A 7155-nucleotide genomic window follows, 5' to 3' on the forward strand; every position below is an offset into this window, starting at 1 on the left:
AACTGTGAACCATGAAGGTGGCAGGTACCATCCCTGAATGTCCTGCAGTGGACCGCATCTTCAGTGTAAAGTGCAGTGTGACTTACATGACTTAAATATAAATTATGCATTGTTCTTTATGAGCCTCTGAGCTTTACTTATAATGCTCAACTGTTTATCATTTGTACATTAAATCTAGTTAACACATTTCTTTGCATTGACTTGCAGAGAGATGCTGTGTTAGCTACTCTTCTCCTGATTTACATACACTCGGCTTTATTTTCAAATATCAAAAATACCCACATGCCACAGATGTGCTCTTTTTTCAAGGCAATGTGGTTGATACTGATGCTACTAAATGTATGGTTATTTTTAAAAGTATAGTGTGTGCACCCGTGTTTCTTTATGAAAACATAAAGACAGCTCGTTCATTTTATCTGTTCATTCAGAAAGGCTTTGTGAAGCATCTGTTAGTTGCTAAGTGGTGTGACCCAAGTAGAAGCTGGATTTAGTGTGCTACAAGTCTGTGTGGGATGCACTGCAACTGCAACAGCCGTGTAATGGAACCAGTTAACTGAATTATGTACACCAAGATCTTAGCAGTGAGTCAAGAGACCACAGGGGGAAGAAAACCCTCACAACACAAAAGAGCCTTCGGTAAGAGATACAAACAAGCTCTGGCATCCAAAACAAACCATCTTTAACTCCAGTTACAAAGGACCCGGCAGCCTCTTCTGGCCTCCTTGAGCACCAGGCCAGCACAGGGTACACAGACATATATACAGACAAAACACTCATACACAAAGATTCTTAATTGTGGGATCTGGTAAATAAAAACTGTTATTAGTTCAAACGGGAAGTTCCAGGGTAGCAGAACAATTAAACTAAAGCAAAACCTCAGATCCAGAAAATTCAATCAAATACTGTAGTTCAGTGTTTGCCAACTTAGACTCACTTATGATCTCTGGGCTCCAAAAGTCTGGGGCAGCTCCACCTTTCCAAGAGCACACACAGTTTGTCTAGGAGGCTCAGGCCAGCTCCACTCTCCACCCTTCACTGTGCTTGGTAGATATGGAATGTCCTTCTGTAAATGTGTTGCTTTTATTGGTTAATAAATAAAGCTGTTTCGGCCAATGGCTGAGCAGAGTAAATCCAGATGGGAAATCTGAACAGAGATATATAGAGACAATAGGTGAAGTCAAAGAGATACCATGTAGCTGCAAAAGGAGAAAGACACTGCTGGAACCTTACCAGTAGGCCACAGTCTCGTGGTGATACATAAATTAATAGAAATGGGTTAATTTAAGATGTAAGAGCTAGCTAGAAAGATGCTTAAGCTACTGGCCAAACAGTGTTGTAATTAATATAGTTTATGTGCCATTATTCGTGTCAGGATGGTTGGGAAACAATGAGCAGTTTCCATTCACAGCCTTGCCATCTCCAATATCGCAGGGTTGCTACCGCAACTGTGGCTGCAGGCTGCATATATACCAACGGCCTCCTCTGGTCTCTTTTAAGGGACTGTGACCCTGCCGCAGGCTGCATATATACCAACGGCCTCCTCTGGTCTCTTTTAAGGGACTGTGACCCTGCCGCAGGCTGCATATATACCAATGGCCTCCTCTGGTCTCTTTTAAGGGACTGTGACCCTGCCGCAGGCTGCATATATACCAATGGCCTCCTCTGGTCTCTTTTAAGGGACTGTGACCCTGCCGCAGGCTGCATATATACCAATGGCCTCCTCTGGTCTCTTTTAAGGGACTGTGACCCTGCCGCAGGCTGCATATATACCAACGGCCTCCTCTGGTCTCTTTTAAGGGACTGTGACCCTGCTGCAGGCTGCATATATACCAATGGCCTCCTCTGGTCTCTTTTAAGGGACTGTGACCCTGCCGCAGGCTGCATATATACCAATGGCCTCCTCTGGTCTCTTTTAAGGGACTGTGACCCTGCCGCAGGCTGCATATATACCAATGGCCTCCTCTGGTCTCTTTTAAGGGACTGTGACCCTGCCGCAGGCTGTATATATACCAACGGCCTCCTCTGGTCTCTTTTAAGGGACTGTGACCCTGCCGCAGGCTGCCAGGCCTCAGATAGTCTGCATGACTCCATCAATCTTGCAGCTTTCATGCCTCAAATCCAGGACCACTGTGAGAATCAAACTTACATTCTAAGTTTTAATTACTATGATCCAAGAAACAAAAAGCCTCTGATCTGCAAGCCCTTTGCCCAAGGACAGATAGGCTATTGTTTATGGAAGATAATGAGTCACATGTTTTCACTCCCTAAACAAGTTTGTTTGACCCATCTGTACCCAAAGTGCTTGTAGGCAGGAGGTTCACAGGCAGGAAATAGGTCAGGATGTATGCTTGCCCCTGATTGGATGTCAGGAAGTACATCAGGATGCATGCTTGTTTCTGATTGGATCTCATGGGAAATTTGGTGAATTATAGATTTTGCACTTTTAACCCCCTGCAAAATGTGATTAATGGCCATTTCTGGGAAACCAGAGATGGACCTGGCCAGAGAGTCTAGAAACCTGGCCAGTACTTAATTAAAGTTTGATCCAAATTTGACTTTAAACTGTGGTAGTGGTCTTGTTGTCCACTGGTGCAATTAACAGACTTACATATTACGATGTTTTGGCTACCAACTTGAGATGCAGTCTTTCCCCTTACCCTGACAACAGTTTCTATGTGCTGATTCTGAGGAAATACTTCTAGAACAACAGCTTTCAAACTATGGGTGTTGAGATTGAATCTAGATCTTCTAGAAGACTGGCTAGTACTCTTCACTGTTGAGCCATCTCTCCAGCATTACCAGTTGTTTTGATTCTACAGCTTCATATCCCTAAAATACATGCTTCTTGTAGATTCTTGATGACATGATCTCCTACTCAGAATACTATAACTCAGCAAGCCCTTTGGCAAATCTATATCTACAAAAATATTTACATGATGATTCATAACAGTAGCAAAATTACTATTATGAAGTAGCAATGAAAATAATTTTATGGTTGGGGTCACCACAGCATGAGGGACTGTGTTAAAGGGTCATAGTGTCAGGAAGGTTGAGAGCCATTGTCCTAGAATCCTTCACTTCAAGGATCATGATTTCTTACTCATCACAGCTGATTCTTTGGTGCCAGCTGACCAGCATCCATTGTCCCTGTAAAGCACAGGTTTCAGTTCAGTGATGTTGGCTCTTTTGTTAGTCACAGCTGATTCTTCATCTGTGGGTAATCAACACACATGGATTCATAATCCAAAACATCACACAAACAGGCCTGACACCTTCTGCTTCCCTTTGAGATGTCCCAGGACAGGTCCTCACAGCCTGAATTTCTCTCAGTGTGTTTATTTTCTGAGTTCTCATAAAACCCTGCAAGGAACTCTGAGCCATTAATGGCTTTCCCATCTCAAACGTTAACACTTTCATGATCTTCCAACAGAAAACACGGTTGGGTCCATCACAGCTTTTCTAGTTTGTTTTCTGCTGCAGTGATGAAATGTGGACAAAAGTAACTTTGAAGAGGAAAGGGTTTATTTCAGCTTATACTTCAGTTCATTGTCCATGACTGAGGGACGTCAGGCCAGGAACCCAGGCAGGAATTTGAATCAGAAAACACAGAGGAATGTCCCTTACTGGCTCACTGACAGCCTTGCTCAGGGGGCTTTCTTAAATGACCTAGGACCACCTTACTGGCTCGCTGACCTTCCTAGGGATGATGCTACCTATAGTGGACTGGGTTGTCCTAGATCAATCAACAACCAAGATAATCTTACATACATTCATTGGCTACAGGCCAATCTAACTGAGATGATTCTTCAGTTGAGATTTCTAAGTGACTCTAAATTGTATCAGATAGACAATAAAACTAACCAGGACACACATCCAGAAATTGTTAATGTATTTTTTTAGGATCCCTCACACCCCACATTCAATTATGTGACTCTACACAGGGTCACAGCCCACAGTTAAGGAAATGGATGCTGGGCAGTTCTCTAACCAGTGAGCTACACACTCATTCCTCCACTCCCCAAATCTTCAGGGAACTCCCCAAAAAGGAAAACAGATAATCAGGTCATCTAGGTTAAGTAATTTTAGTCAACTTCTAAAATTTTTTTTTCCAGTAATCTTGCTCTGAATAGAAAGAGGGAGCCGGGCAGTGGGTGGTGCACACTTTTAATCCTAGCCCTTGGGAGGCAGAGGTAGGAGGATCTCTGTGAGTTCAAGACCAGTGTGGTCTACAAGAGCTAGTTCCAGGACAGGTTCCAAAGCTACAGAGAAACCCTTTCTCGAAAACCCAAAATAAATAAATAAATATAAAGAGAAAGAGGAAAGTCAGACATCAACTAAGAGTAGAATCCCAATGGAAAAATAGGCAGATGTTTTAGAACAGATGTGCAAATTACCAGTACTTGTAATGATGCACAAGAAACATCAACAAATCCTGATTTGAATCCATTACCTGTGAATTTCAATGTATACAGTAGATGTTCAATAATGTCAAGTGTGAGATGTATGTTGCACAGTTCCAAAGCCTCTTGGCATCCTTCGCCTTCCACTCACACATGGATGCTGCTTTAGGCAGAGCACGAGGGGTTTCTACAGGCTTGGTTCACAGATGTCAGCCTCCTTCCCTCTGGGTACCAGAGTACTCTACAGATTCCTGCATTCCCAAGCCTAGCCTACGGAACTGGTACTCTACAGATTCCTGCATTCCCAAGCCTAGCCTACGGAACTGGTACTCTACAGATTCCTGTATTCCCAGGGCTAGCCTATGAAACTGGTACTCTACAGATTCCTGTATTCCCAGGGCTAGCCTATGAAACTGGTACTCTACAGATTCCTGTATTCCCAGGGCTAGCCTATGAAACTGGTACTCTACAGATTCCTGTATTCCCAGGGCTAGCCTATGAAACTGGTACTCTACAGATTCCTGTATTCCCAGGGCTAGCCTATGAAACTGGTACTCTACAGATTCCTATATTCCCAGGGCTAGCCTATGAAACTGGTACTCTACAGATTCCTGTATTCCCAGGGCTAGCCTATGAAACTGGTACTCTACAGATTCCTATATTCCCAGGGCTAGCTTCAGCTCAGCTTAGTAGCCACTTATCACTGTTTATCCAGTTTTGGCTGTTTTCCTTTTCCTATTTCATTTTTTGAAAGACTGTTTTTAAATCTCACCCACCCCTGTGTGTGTGCACACATGCACATGTGTGCATGAGTTTATCTGTACCACATAGTTGTGGGAGCCCGTGGAGGCCAGAAGAGGCTGATGGATCCTTTGGAACCATCCTGTGGACGCTGGAAACTAAACCGGGTTTTCCAAAGAGCAGCCAGTGTTCTTAAACACCAAGGCACCCCTTCAGTTCTTCTTTCCTTGGTTCACTTCTCTGCTTCCATTCAATGTGCTAGGGTTTCCTGGGATTGCCTGTTGGTATTCAGGCATCTGTACTGGCCTGCCCTTGGGGTTCTGACAGGATACTCCTCAGCTGCAGCCACTGAGGTCACTGCTCCGAAGCAGAGCTCCTTTAGCTCAGCTTTGGACAAGAGCTTTTCTTCTCCTTTGAATTCTGGAACACACAACAATGTTTCCGAAGATATTTTTATTCAATTACTAAAACCTGTAACTATTTGGAGTTAAGGTCTCACTATGTAGGCTTGGCTGGATAGTTAACTTGCTAGGCCAGGCTGACCTCAGATTCACAGAGATCTGCTTACCTCGGCCTCTTGAGTGCTGGATTTAAAGGTGTGCACCATCGCACATCACAAAGGACTTTTTAGTGTTATTAAGAACTCTATGCTGGGAGGTTATGCTGAATTATGCAGGTAGGTTATAAGAGGGTCAGAGAGAGGAAAGGAGAGATGCCCACAAAAGCAAACCAGAGTGCAGTCATCACCAGAGAAGTACAGTAAGCCTGGTAATAATTTCTAGAATGTGAAAAAAAAGCAGGCCCCAGAGAAAATACAACCCTCCCTTACCCATTTTAGACCTGAGTCCCAGCTTAGTCAGAAATCAGCCTATGTCCATTTGTGCTAAGTTCCCAGCAACCTATTATAGCAGCAACGGAAAGCTAATACCGATCCTTTAGATTTTGATTCAAATATCTTTTCCTCGGGAAATCTCTTAGCATGCTGACAAACGATTCAGCAGGCAATGCCCATTGCATTTTTATATACCTCATTCTTTGTGCCTCTGACTCCTAGTCCTGATTGGCTGTTTGATTAACATCTGTGTAACCACCAGACTATCCCCGTCTATGAGGGCGGAGCCGAGGCAATTTCACTCCTTATTGCCGTCTTAGCTTCCCACACGGAAAAACTGAGCATTCCACAAACTGTTGTTTAGACAATAAAAAATGAAATTCTTAATTGAAATAAGAAGTAAAAATAATCTTATGGGTTTAAAGAGGCACATTAATAATATAGCGATAATTTTAACCGATTAGGCCTACAAATGAAAATGAATGTTCCACAGAGAGAAGTGGGGAGTGTTGGTGTAACATGAACTGAACTGGGCAGAGCAAAGCAAATAGGACACATTCTCACTGGTGAGTGGACGCGTAGAGGGCTGACCTCTCAGAACAGTGGTGTCCAGAGTCTGAGAGGGGTGGGGCCACGAAGGGAAGGTGCTTAAAGTGTAGTTGGGTGGGAGGGGTGACTCCTAATGGCTTAGCTCAGCAGGGTAACTATGGCTGGCAATAACCAGTTGAGTATTTCAAAGTCGCTGGTAGAGAGGCATCTGAACGCTTCTGACAAAGAGAACTGGTAAGTGTCTGAGGCAATAGCTATAACTATTTCCCAGTATGTTTCTGAATTGAAATGTTGCACTCCATATAAAAGTATAGTTAATATGTATCAATTAAGTGCAAAACGTTTTCTTAAAACACAAAGCAATCAATATTAAATCTTTTTAAAGTCCTATCAGAAAGGAAGAAAGGAGGGAAGAAAGGAAAGAGGGAGGGGAGGAGAGAGGTGTGAAGGGAAGGTCACGCTACACGTAGAGACATCTCAACAGTCTGGGAAACACCATCACTTATGCTACAGTCTGGGAAACACCATCGCTATATTCTACACATAGAGGCCTCTCAACAGTCTGGAAAACACCGTCTCTATATTCTACACATAGAGGCATCTCAACAGTCTGGAAAACACCGTCTCTATATT

The 7155-nt window shown here is 43.4% G+C and overlaps 1 long non-coding RNA gene across 1 annotated transcript in view; it reads right to left on the reverse strand.

Annotated features, from left to right (window-relative positions):
* The window catches only part of LOC142846924 (uncharacterized), a 105187-nt gene that overhangs the window by 72921 nt on the left and 25111 nt on the right, over window positions 1–7155 (reverse strand). The window lies entirely within an intron of this gene.

The sequence above is a fragment of the Microtus pennsylvanicus genome, chromosome 3 (genome assembly GCF_037038515.1).
Source record: "Microtus pennsylvanicus isolate mMicPen1 chromosome 3, mMicPen1.hap1, whole genome shotgun sequence".
NCBI classification, from domain to species: Eukaryota; Metazoa; Chordata; class Mammalia; order Rodentia; family Cricetidae; genus Microtus; species Microtus pennsylvanicus.